At 34.3% G+C, this 14138-nt stretch overlaps 1 protein-coding gene and 1 pseudogene across 5 annotated transcripts in view; one reads left to right on the top strand and one right to left on the bottom strand.

Moving 5' to 3' along the window:
* The window catches only part of EPHA7 (EPH receptor A7), a 162992-nt gene that overhangs the window by 24992 nt on the left and 123862 nt on the right, over positions 1-14138 (top strand). The window lies entirely within an intron of this gene.
* LOC109454889 (heterogeneous nuclear ribonucleoprotein A1 pseudogene) lies at positions 9370-10337 on the bottom strand (annotated as a pseudogene).

Here is a 14138-nt window from a genome sequence, read left to right on the forward strand (position 1 = left end):
AGTCTATAAATCAAGATTTTCCGATGTTTTTCTTACTGAGGATTATATTTTAAATTGTATACTGTGCATATTCTCACTCTGAAGGATCTTCCATAATACTTTTTAAAAAATCCTCCCCAAAATGAAGGTTATAATGTAGCAGTGGTCATAAATCCCCATTATATCAACAATATTAAGTAGTGCCTGTACACTGTAAGTAAAACATTACTTCTGACAAAAGTGGAAATAGTTGTGATAAATATAAAACAATCATTTTCAAAGAATGTATGGAATTTAAGGATTTAGGGAAAAGATACATTAAAGCATAGTGTTGAATTTTCAAACAGTCCCACGGAAGGTGACCATCTGACATGGTGGATTTTATGAGAATCACCAGCACAGATCTGCGTCTAATTGACATCAATCATATTTCAACTGAAAATAAACAGCTGTAAATTTTTTGGAATCTGTATATTGACTTTTGTTCACCTCATCAGTGTTGTTTATTTGTACTTAATAAAGGAATGGACATGTTTTTTGTTCTACCAAACTTGAAAAGACAGCATTTGATCAGTAACATATTTTCATCGTTTTGGGTTTTTTTTGTTTTTTTTTTTTTTTGCAAGTAACTGAAATCAGATGCTATCATAAACAAAGTTTTCTCCTGGCAGTATTCCTGAACCTAATCATACAAAGACACCAAACATGTGTTTAGTCAGTTCTTGTTTTTCCCCCATATTTGTCTGAATCTAAGCACTCTTCTAAGTGAAACGATTCTCAAAGACCAAAGAGAAATTAATTATCCTTGTTGTTAGTAACTTCACTGAGTTCTGACATCTCTCTCTTTCATCAATTATCTTCTGCAAGATTTAACAATGATGTACATACAAAACGCAAGAACTAGAATTGTAGCTTTGTGTATGAACTGTATGCACTATCAGCACATATAGATATTAAATTCTGCCAACGTTTCAATTATTTTCAAAACAGTACTCTGACAAAGAATGGCTTTACAAGTTGTGTTGTTGTTAGTGGTGTTAGCATTGATGGTGGTGGGGGTAGGAGGGTGGACTAAATTAAGTGAGTTTCAAATCTCTTGAATTGCATTGGTTTGTACTGAGTGTTCTCCTGATAAATCCAGTGGACACAAATACAGACAAATATAGTCCAGAAATGGTAGCAGCTTCCTATTCTGGAGACTTTTTTTTTTCTAAATGATCTACGCAGTATAGTTTAACTGCCCATAAACATTTGTGAAAAGCTGTCTGGAGTACAGATGTTATTTTGCTTAATTTTTTTACATTATTTTGTTGTAGATTTTCTTGATTTCTTCAGAAATATCATTCAAAAAGTTTTCATAATAGAGAAAAATAAGGAAGAATTGGTTAAATGGCAGTAGATTTTGCTTCACGGAATCACTGGTTAATAGATTTAGCCAGGTGTTTGGATCTAAATCGAAAGGCCAATTGTATTTTATGATCTGCAGAAGTCACATTAGATTAGTAACACTGAAGTTTTGAAACCAGTGTCATTTCATGCTGCTGTTAAGTTTCAAGCCCTTTGCCCTTAGAGCTTACAGAGTTCAGTCCATTTAGGTCCTACTAGCCCAGTACAGGGCTTTTATTTATTTGTTTGTTTGTTTATTTGTTTGTTTGTTTATGTGAATCACTGTATTATGATGTGATTAGGCTTCTGGTAACTTTCTAAAATTAGTCCTTGGTGAATTGTTTGAAACACTAGTGTCGTCTCACAGCGTTTTTCAGCTTATTCTTAGAGGCATTGTTTGAGTTGGAAACTTCTTCCGAGACTAGGAAGGTACTAAACGTCATTCATATATACATATAACAATCATTAATTGAGCAACATCACTCAACATTATACAAAGTACTGTATTTACATACAATGCTGATTTGTATTTCAGATTTTTAGGAGCCAAACAATGCCTGAAATAATTGCGATCCCTAGATTCCTGTCAGAAAGCCACAGTTGCTGAGGGCTGTGGTTTGAGACAAGATGCCGATAGACGGTTATTAAAGATGCCTAAACAGATCATGCCACTTCAGAATGGATTAAGACCTGCTAGAACAGGTCTTAAAATGAGTTTCAAAGAGCTTTAAATTCAATCGGACTGTGGAATCAAAGCATCCTTTTCCAGAGTTTATTGTTATTATTGCCATATGTGATTATTAAATGAAGTGAAATATGTTGTCCTAACTAGTATTAGTTTTGTGATCTGTAAAGTAAGAGATTGCTATAAATTATTTAGAAATAAATGTACATAAATTTTAAATAATTATACCCAATACAGATGTTTCTATTCACTTTCAATGAAAAATTGAAACAGTTTAGGTAAAATTAATTCTTAATTTTACATTTTATAATTTATTTTGAAGACCTTACCTGGGAAATATATGATATCAAAATAGACATGTTTTAAAATAATAAATGGTGCTTTACTGTATAAAGGAGGGCTACGCATGCTTATATTAATATTTTTAAATATGGAAGAAATTACTTTGCATTTAAGCAACCCCCAAAGTCAGTCCTTTCCTTGGTAGTAATTTTATACTGTGCTGCTTTTGTATATTCAAGAAGCAATTTATGGAAAAATCAGGTGAATGGATAATATTCAGTTTTAAATGTGTTTTGTTTGTTTTTCCTTTTAAAAAAGTAAAGAAAAATATGGGACAGATTATTTGTAGTATAATCAATTAGAGAATCATCAGGTGAATAGTGATATCTATAACTGAGAGCCATGGAAGTTGTTTTTACCTTTGTGTCAATCTGGAGAGAAAATTAAACTGGCAGTTGCAATACGTGGCCTGACATTTCCCATCTTTTCCTATTGAAGCAGCCGGGCAAAAGCACACAGGGCAACGGAAAAGGTAACTATCCCTTTGAGGGCATGGTTGATTTTACTTCTGATTCTTACCTTGCTATAAGGGTCAAGGATTTCTAGCAAAGCTTGACCTATGTTTGAGGTCAGGAAAAGTGGGTGATTTTCACTTTCTATACCTGCAGGTCTTTGAAGTTATGTGTAGATTGGAGTTTACTCTGCACTGCTTTGTCAGCATAGCTGTGGCTTTTTTGACAGTTGTGCAAGAATCCTGAGATAGAAGGAATTGAGTGTAAAAATGGCTTTTTCTGTAGAGCAGGGGACTACTATATAATTTTTAAAAATTTAGATTGTGCCATATAATTCTATAACAATTTTGATTTTATGTTTAAGGAAATGGTGTCTAGTGCTGACTGATATGCTCCAAAGTGTAAACATTATAATGGGTTGAAATCTAATTACAATTCAGATCTTAGTTTTTTAGTTTCAGATTTTTCTGTCTCCTAAACCATGAAGAGTTTAACTTATTCTATTTTTAATTAGCCAGAAGTTAAATGAGGAAGTGATAGGTTAGAGTAGTGGATTATTTTATTCTGTTGCTTTTTTAGCTGGTAACTAAATACTAAATAACTGACCTATTTTCCCTTCCTCCATTTCTCCCTTCTATCCTTTCTCCTTTCCTTCTGTTATTTATATTTATGAATATAATATAATCATTCATAACTACATAATATTCATAAAAATATAGACAGTTTTTTCAGGTCAACATGCTTTGTGATAAATCCTTTCTTATCTGTATCTTTCCCTTTGTGACTGAGGAAATTGTTCCTTGTGTTTTGTCCTATTGATGCTACTTCCCTTGGCCCTCCTCTGTCTTGCTCGCTGAAGGTGTAAAACTTGACATGAGGAGGTCAAGATGCTCTATTTTGTTCTTTTTAACACCATATAATTATATCTCATCATTTGAATATTGGGAGGTGTTTTCTAGTTTATTGCCAAATTTCTGTGTTTGTTTATTTCTTAGACAGTGGTATCACATTAGTAGTTTTTCAAATGAAGATGACACTAAAGTTTCTATTCCCACTTTTATACATGAAATGACCTTTCTTACCCTCAAGGTAGAGATGATGAATGTTTTGGAATCTCGATGAACCTTTTGAGGGTTCATGTCTGGTATAAAATTCCAGAGGGATTACTCTCATTGCAATATACTCATAGCAAGACAACAAGTACTATTAGGCTAGATTCAAGTATTTCTTGACAATTAAAATTATTGCCAACATTTAAGGCATTTTACTGAGAGAAAAATTATGAAACGGACAGTAATATAATATATAGGGGGATTAGAGATTCTTCAATGCTGCATTGAGAGTAGATGATCAAACAAAACACAAAATATTGGCATCAACAAGAATTCAGTACTAAAAAGGCGGTTGGGGAAAGATGTTTGGGATATAAAAACAATTCAGTTTAGTTCAACAAACATTTCTTGAGTGCTTTTTGTTTATAGATTACCGCGATAAAAGTGTTAGGGAGAGATACATTTACATGAGTTTATAGATTGCCAAAAACACTTAAAATTAATAATGTTACCAATCAAGCAGTGACTTTTTAATTCCATTTGAAAAATTAATTTTCACCTTATAATTTTTTAATTTTAAAATGTCTAACCAACAGAAAAGTGGGAAGAGTAGCACAATGAAAATACTAATGGTCTTCAGACTCTTCAGTTTTTAAAATTTTGCCACATTTATATTTGCCCCCCTTTCCCCACCCCTGTGCGTGTGTATAATACATTTATATTACATATGTACTTATGTCATATATGTTATATATGATATATATGTATATATATTATTTTTTTGCTGGAGGAATCATTTGAAAGTAAGTTGCTGACATAATTCAACTTAACACCTAAATATGCTACTGTATTTCTCAAAACACAAATATTCTGCTACATAAACATAATACTATAATTAAAATACAAGAACTTTCATAGATATATATTAAAGTTTATCTAATAAATAGTCCATATGCCAATTTCCCAGTTTCCTTAGACTCACCTGTATAGCTGATTTTTTTTCCAATGTGTGAGCTAATTAAAGATTCCATATCTGTTTGGTTGTCATATTTCTTTTCTTCCCTTTTAATCTACAACCTTTGTTTCTTTTGTTTTTGTTTTTTTTGTTGTTTCACTTTACTGACTCTTTTTAAGAACCCAGATCAGTTACTTCCTAGAATAATGCCACCTGGTAGATTTGCCGGGCTGTCTCCTCATTGTTAGAGTCAAGTTAAATTTTTTGGCAGAGATGCAACATGTGTGATGTGGTTTACTTTCTCTGGTATCACATCATGTCAACTTGTCCCCTTATTTGTGATGCTAAGTTTGATGATTTGGTTAAAGTTATGTAAACAAGATTCTTCTAATGTAAATTTATTGTTTTCCCTTTTTAATTAATCAGTGAACTATGCAGTGATACTTGGAGACACTATAATTTTCAATTCCCTGACAATCTTGTACCCAGTGTTTTATTGTCCATTGATAATATCAAGTGGAATCATTTACTACATTGGAAGTTGTAAAATGTCAGTTTTCTAATTTCCTTGTTTTTTCTGTATTTCATAGTTTGTTTTACTCTATAAGAAAGAGTTTTTCCTTTCTCTGGCTCCAATTTCTTTTCTTTTTCTTTTCTTTTTTTGAATAGTGTTGTGGACACATAAGTTCTAATAAAATCATAGTTCTTAAAGTAAGCTGCTTCTACTTAAAGAATTAAATTGAATATTAATTATATACTTTGATGTCAGTTAATCTTTCAGCCTTTGTTCTATTATTGTTTTTCACTTCCTTTTTCCCTTTAAAGAGAAGTTGAATGCATCTTTATTGTTACATATACTTCATAACAAGTGAATAAATATTTCATTTTCAGTAGAGTTTTTAAGACATCTTTCATATTGGCAACATAACCCAATGAAAGTAATTAAATAATGGTTAAACATATTTCTTCTGGACTGGAGATACACAGAGGTGCCAGCCCAGAATTCACTACCAATCTCTCAAGGCCTTGGTCTCCCTAGATTCAAAATGGGAAATGTTAACATCATCTATTTCAAGAGATTGGGTATGGACCAAATTATCTAATATACATGAAGCACTTGCACATAGACAGTGGGAAATAAATATGCATAAAAACGAGATGATGCTAGTTCAGCATTTAGCACACTGTCTAACACATGGTAAGCAATCAATAAATGTCAGCTACAGTTGTTATTATTCTAAAAAATGCCTGCTGTATTTCTATTTTGGTAAATGAGGCTGGAAATCATCCAGAAGACTTATTGATTCTACGTCCTTAAAATCTCTTCAATCTATCCAATCAATGATTCGCCATCCTATTGCCACCATTTTAATGTAAGTCCTTGCCTTGTGTACCTTAGAGAATATCAGTAGCCTCCTAATTTATTTGTTTGCATTTGGTCTTACTCTACTTCAGTATTTTTTCCACTTACCTTCCAGAGCAGTTTTTTAAAATTCAAGTTCAATCATGTCATGACTTTCTTTAAAATATATAATTTCTTCATGTAGTTACCAAGGTACTTCTTGCCATCTTATTCAAAATTCTTTTTAACCTGCCTCTGCTTATTTTCATGCCATTATACAACTATGCTGAATAATTCGAGGTATCCTAAATGCTTTCTTTCCCCTTGTGATTTTAATATATGGTAATTTTCTGCCTAGATTGTCATCTCTTTTTGAAAGACTTCTAGTCTCATCGTCCTCCACTCCCTTCCTGTCCCCTTCCCCACAAGTCCACAGTCCTCCTGGTCAGGCAGGTTTCCAGTGTGCATCAGCTTTACTGTAATATGCCCCATTAGATTGTAAGGTACCACAGAACAATATTTCTTTATGTCCTTCTCAATTTGCATCCTACCTGGCTCACCCTACCTTCTTAGTAAATAGAAGAGACAAGGTTAAACATATAAATGAGGTTATTTGGTTAACTTCTATATAGCAGAACACAAAGATTATGTATCTTATCCAGTGTTCAGTTAACTGCCAGTTAAGAGTTAAGTGCCGACAAGTAATTTTCATTGGGGGTGGGGGTGGGATTCTCTTTCAAAGCAAGAAGACTTTTGACTCTGAACAAGGAAATATTAACCTAAATGCAATAATAGGAGATTAAGACAATTATGAGATATCCATAAAATGAGGTGTCATATAGACTCTCAAATCATGTCATTAAATTATAATTGTTTGCATGGGAAAATTTTTACAATTTTAGGCTAAGTAAAAAGCAGTGCTCAAAGTAGTGCGATACTATTTTTAGGGAAAGACTGGAAAATTATACGTGAAATTGTTACCATGTTGCACCTCTGGCCAGTGGGGATATAGGCTATGTTTAGTTTTCTTTCAATTATTCTATGATTTTTATATTTTCTGCATTGATCATGCATTACTATACATACATATATACGTATGTGTACACACATATCTATATTTAATCCATCTATAGTTTTACAAAGAAAAAACAGGAGAATGGGAGTGGAACATGACAATATTAACCCATCCTTGCCTTGTTCTTTGCTTTCATTAACATATGGGGTGAAAGTACTTTTTTTGATTGTTATTTAAAAATATGAGACCATTCTAGTTAATAAATACAAGGTTTCTTATTTTCAAGAATATTTTAGTATTTAAAAAATACAATCTACACCAATTTAGTAAATGCACCACCCTAAATGTCGAAGGATAACAGGGACTTTGTGGGGGTTAAAAAGTTTTAAAGTATTTAACTTTTATGATTTTCTAACTGCTGATGACGCAAAAAAAGATTTTTTAAACATACTATAATATATAAAACATATATATCTCCCTTTGTGTGTGTGTGTGTGTGTGTGTGTGTGTGTGTGTAAATTTTACTCCTATAGATTATTAGTCCTTGAGCTTTAGCTGTTACTAATAAACTGTTACATGTTTGCAGTCAATTACATTGTTTGGTGACAATGAACATCACTTATAGAATGAGCTGCAAATGGGCAGCAAGAGTTCTAATAGTTTTTATGTACTAATTCCCCAACAGTAAATGTGTCTTTTTGTGTAAGGAAGAAATTGGTATATAATTGAATAATAATTTCATAAAGGAAACCAAATTAATTATAAGATTAACTACTAAAAGAAAGTGAATACATTGTTACAATCATCTTCAGTGGCATATTGAATCTTGCAACATTCTGTGTATTACACACACATTTGTATTTATAGTACAACTAATTTTTGATTGTCTGATATGGCATATTTAAAATCTCTGGGTTTGTTAGTTCCAGCAAGGATACAGTTTATTCACTTTCATGCCATTCAGTGGGTTTAAGGAATTAACACTCATTTTCATAATAGTCTATAGAAAATATTTTATGGAGATAAATAACATGTGTATCATATGGTAGAATATAATTTATGGGGTATTTTTAAAGATATATAAATGTCTGGCCTCTAGCCCTGTTTAGTTCTATATAATTTTTGGTAAATCAGCCTTCTCTACTGAGATGCTCAGGCAAAGGGTAACATTTCAGGATCTCAATCTCAGAGTCTTCTGCAGCACTGGAAACTTGAAATTAGTAGAATAGAGAGAAATGGCTGCCCTAAAGCTTGTGCTTTCCCATCACAACAGCAGTTGTCCACCCTAAGACTTGCATCAAGAAAACTTCTGCTCCTGCTGACAGTTTCTTCCTAAATTTATCTCCCCATCCATTAGTTGGGGGGTGGGGAGGGAGGAAAAGAAAACTGTAGTGAGCATCTATTCTGTGCACCTTAAGTAGACTTTTTACATTTTCATCAAAGTAGTTACACTCTAAGTCAGAAAGTGATAATTTGTATATAAATTGTAATTAAGTGAGGAAACAAATTTCAACTGGGTAAAAAAATAAAGGTTTGCTTCAGATGGTATGTACATTGAGTTGTGATAGAAAGGTGTGAAATCCTACAAAGACACTTCCAGGCTCAGTGAACATTAGGAATAAAGGTGGGGCATGTATGAAATTGCAGGTCCTATTTGGTGATCAGATAGCTGGTGTGTGTGTGTGAAAAGGATTATAGTGATAAAGCTAGGAAAATGGAAGATAAGATGGTTTGGGTTAAATCCAACTTATGGGGAAGGCTTTCTACGTTACACTATTAAGGAATTTCTACTACCTTTTGTAATTATGACGAAATCAAGAATTTTTTTTTTTTTTTAAGACACATTTATTCAGCATCATGATCAGACTATTATATTTAGCAATCAACAGCATGGGTGCAAAAAAAAAAAAATCTACATTAAAACCCTTTGTTGGAATGCTTTACACTTTCCACAGAACAGAAACTAAATTAACCTGTTATACAATTAGTCACAAATACAGTTCTCGAGTTTTTTTTTGTGCATACACATGAGTATTGTCTAAAACATGTCTTCTTTGTAGCAGCTGGGCCCTGCCACCACTGTGCTTGGCTGAGCTCACAAATCTGTTGTAACCTGTAGCTTCCCTGTCACTTCTCTGGCTCTCCTCTCCTGCTGAGCTTTGTTTCCTGGCAGGAATTAAAACCTTCTGCTACTAACATAGCTACTTCTGCTGCTGGAACCACCATAGCAACCTTGGTTTCGTGGTTTGGCAAAGGATTGGCCTCCACCACCATAGGGGCCAGAGCTTCTGCCTCCAAAGTTCCCTCCTTTCATGGGTCCAAAATTTGAAGATTGATTGTTGTAATTGCCAAAATCATTGTAGCTGCCGTCACCTCCAAAATTGCTTCCATCATTACCAAACCCATTACAGCCATTCCCACTGCCATCATATCCTCCACCATGACGGCCTCCAAAGCCACCTCGACCATTGAAGTTTCCTCCACGACCAAAGTTGTCATTCCCACCAAAGCCACCTCCTCGACCACCACCGAAGTTTCCAGAACCACTTCGACCTCTTTGACTGGATGAAGCACTAGCCATCTCTTGCTTAGATAGGGCTTTCCTTACTTCACAGTTGTGGCCATTCACAGTATGGTATTTCTGAAAGACAATCTTGTCTACAGAGTCATGGTCATCAAAGCTTACAAAAGCAAAGCCTCTCTTCTTGCCACCGCCTCGATCAGTCATGATTTCAATCACTTCAATTTTCCCATACTGTTCAAAATAATATCTTAGGTGATGCTCTTCACTATCTTCTTTAATACCACTGACAAAAATCTTTTTCACAGTTAAGTGGGCACCAGGTCTTTGAGAATCTTCTGTTGAGACAGCCCTCTTTGGTTCCACAACTCTTCCATCCACCTTGTGTGGCCTTGCATTCGTGGCTGCATCCACCTCCTCCACAGTGGCATAGGTGACAAACCCAAAGCCTCTGGAGCGCTTGGTGTTTGGGTCTCTCATCACCTCACAGTCCGTGAGCATCCCCATTGCTCAAAATGGCTCCTCAGACTCTCATCGGTTGTTTCAAAGCTCACACCTCCGATGAAGAGCTTCCGCAGCTGTTCAGGCTCTTTGGGAGACTCTGACTTAAACATGACGACCGCGGGAGGGGAGACTTTAATAATGCTTACTCGGCGGCGTCCACTGACAGAATTTTTAAGGAGCACATATAATCAAAGTTGTGCTATAGTGATAACTTTAAAGGAAGTTGAATATTGGATTAGAGCTGAGAGAAACTGAGAGCAACAACACGTTTTGAACTGTCTCAAGGCAAAGAGCCTAAATGGGGACCCTGGTGCTGAGCCTGGGAAAAGACACATGGTGATAAAACTAATGCCTAGAAAAACAATAGATAGGGTGAAATATGACATTAGAGTTTTGTTTTTTTTAATTAAAGTTTATTGGGGTGACAATTGTTGGTAAAGTTACATAGATTTCATGTGTACAATTCTGTATTACATCATCTATATATCACATTGTGTGCTCATCACCCGGAGTCAGTTCTCCTTCCATCACCATATATTTGAGCTCCTTTACCCTTATCTACCACCCCTTCTTCCCTTACCCTCTGGTAAACTATTGTCTGTGTCTATGAGTTTTTGTTTCTTCATTTGTTTGTCTTTTTTTGTTGTTTTCAGTTTTATATAACACATATCAGTGAAATCATGTGGTTCTCTACTTTTTCAGTCTGACTTATTTCGCTTTGCATTATAATCTCAAGATCTGTCCATGTTGTCGCAAATGGTACTATTTAATCTTTTCTTATGGCAGGATAGTATTCCATTGTGTATATGTACCACAACTTCTTTATCCATTCATCTATCGAAGGACACTTTGGTTGTTTCCATGTCTTGGCCACCGTAAATAAAGCTGCAGTCAACATTGAAGCACATAATGTCTTTATGGATAAATGTTTTCAGATTTTTTGGGTAGATACCAAGCTGACGGATTGCTGGGTCATGTGGTAATTCTATTCTTAATTTTTTGAGGAATCTCCACACTGCCTTCCATAGCGGCTGCACCAGTCTGCATTCCCACCAACAGTGTATGAGGGTTCCTTTTTCTCCACAGCCTCTCCAACACTTGTTACTATTTGTCTTGTTGATGATCGCCATTCTGACTGGGGTGAGGGGATATCTCATTGTGGTTTTGATTTGCATTTCTCTGATGATTAGTGATGTTGAGGATTTTTTCATATGTCTATTTGCCATTTGTATGTCCTCTTTGGAGAAATGTCTCTTCAGGACCTCTGCCCATTTTTTAAATTGGGATTGTTTGGTTTTTTGCTGTTGAGTTGTATGAGTTCGTTGTATATTTTGGATATTAGCCCTCTATCAGAGGCGCGGTTTGCAAAAATCTTCTCCCACTTGGTTGGTTGCCTCTTTTTTTTTCGATGGTTTCTTTTGCTGTGTAGAAACTTTTTAGTTTGATATAATCCCTTTCATTTATTTTACCTTTTACTTATCTTTGAAGTGAAATTCATAAAATGCTCTCAGAACCCACTAATGCCTAGAAAAATACTAAGTTTATTACCTGTGTTTTAGAAACCACTAAGTTTAGTACCTACGTTTTCTTCTATGCAGTTTATTGTTTCTAGCTTATCTTTCACTACTGTCCTTTTTAAGCCCACTTCACTTCAATCAAACTAACTTAGCTTGTCAATAGTTTCTAAAAGTAGCCCTTACTTTTTGGTTTCAATATTGTTTATTGTGCTTCTTTGACTTTGTTGACACTCCTTTTCCTCCATATCCTCATAAAATATTCATATATTGTGTGTCTTTCAAAAGCTCAAGTGTTAACTCCTCCAGGTATCCCTCTCTGATTGTCATGGTCAAATTAATCTCTCCTGGAAATCCCAGAATATTGTATTTGTGAAAAGTTCCAGAATGTAATTATCTTTTCACCTAATTTATATAAAATAAGTTATTGCCTAAGGTAGTATATTTTAGTGGTGAAGAGTAAGTGTTTTGGAGTGTAATTCTTATTGTACTACTTACTAGTTGTGACCTTGGGCAAATTACGTAATCTCATATCTCAGCTTCTGCATCTTGAATTGGGGAATCATGGAAGACTCTGCAGATTCTGAGTGATATCCAATACTGTTATTAATATTAAATTATATAATGCATATGCTCAGTGACACCCCAGGAACAAAACAAGTGCTTGGTAAATAAACTATTAGGTGGTGTACTAGATGATGTGAATTACCTAAAACATTTAAGGCAGTTGGGAATGGGACTCTCCCATCAAGTGATAGGCGAATCAAATTGAGCATTCTTAATGCTGGCTGTTAAAATAGGATAACAACTTTGATTGGGTGCAGTGGACAGAAATGAAAAAACTAGTCTCAAATACCCAGTTTTGCTAAAGTCTCATCCTTAGTTAGGTTAGAAAGCCAGGCAGTCTGGGTTTCTCCCTTACAATGAATGGAAATGTAGATGGTGGCAGTGTTAGTGCTACCTCTTGGAAGGGACTTAGGTGTGGTAAGTCCTTGTCAGAGATATTTATTTAGGTAGTATCAGGAAAAGCTGGGAAGACAAAGTTAGATTAAATCGTGGTGGGAGAGTTTTTCAAGGAGAACTATATGGAGTAAGGAGGGTCTCATTCCATCATCTGACAGTGGTGAGGGTAGACACCAAATTCAACTAGCCAAGGAATGAATGGTAAAGTGAGAAAATGGGTAGAATGAGAATAGACAGTTGTCATGAAGAAAAGACAGCAATGACAAAGTAAGTTTGTAGATAAAACTTTCTGTTAATTATGTGGATGGTCCACATAAAAAAGGTTTAATTCCCTTTTGGAGGGTTTATAATGTGAGACAAAAGCTTTGAGAGATTGATATTAAAATACTTTTTCTATGAAAAGTTTTCTAAACTTATTTGATTGATAGAATGTGGATAGTTGACTATAATTAAGATAAATCCTTTTTCGGTAATTCTTGGTAATATTTTGAGCAATGTTTGCAAACACAGTTGGGGAAATAATCCTCTAGAGTCCTTGATGGAGATGGGGGAAAAAAGCAGGATTGAAGTGGGAAAGGAACACGATTCAAGGCTGAGATCAAAGTGGGGGATTTCAGAGTTTGTGACTAGGAAATGAATCTGATTGATGATGATGGCTTAGATATGGCTGTGCTTGTTGACAGATGGAGATTATATCAATTTATCTCTCCAAAGACAGGGCAGAAGAATTGGGTTAAGAAGATCACAGGTTATAATAAAAAAGGAAAAAGGAAAAAAAAATAATTTGTCGCAGAATTCCAGAATGTAATTATCTCTTCTCCTAACTTATTAGCTCATTGGTTTCAACAACCTTTGATATAAAGTTTCTAAGCTTTTTATTTTGTGATTAATTTGCTGATGTTTATTAATTATCCAGTTAGAATTACTAAATACATATGTTAATAATCATAGTATCAAAAGAACCAGCTTATCTGCCCTATAGAATAAATAAAACTGAAAGGTCCTTGTTTTTAAGTACATATTTTGAGATGAAAAGGATTTCATAAAATAGAAATCTTTGCTTCAGAGAAGGTAGTAAAACACAATGTCATCTTTTAAAGGCATATTTCATTAGATCTTGTATTCCCCACCTTTTCTCAATTATGAAAATGAGATACGTATCACTTATCTAATAACTGAATAACTTGCTTATATTGCTTATTTTTCTTTAAACTTAAAATTTATCACCTTACAGATTTCTCAGTTTGTAATTGTGTTGTCAAGGACAGATGTGCATGGAGCACTGAAAGTAAATGATTTTGTAAATAGCATATGTGATCCTTTGAAATGAAGATACCTCTGATTAGAACAGTTTAAAAAAGAAAAAGAAATAAAAATCTATTACATATTTGTTTCGAAAGAGGACTTTATTATTTTTAAAAAAGATGC

Source organism: Rhinolophus sinicus, chromosome 2, assembly GCF_057876585.1.
Source record: "Rhinolophus sinicus isolate RSI-liver-muscle chromosome 2, RSI-T2T, whole genome shotgun sequence".
Lineage (NCBI taxonomy): Eukaryota > Metazoa > Chordata > Mammalia > Chiroptera > Rhinolophidae > Rhinolophus > Rhinolophus sinicus.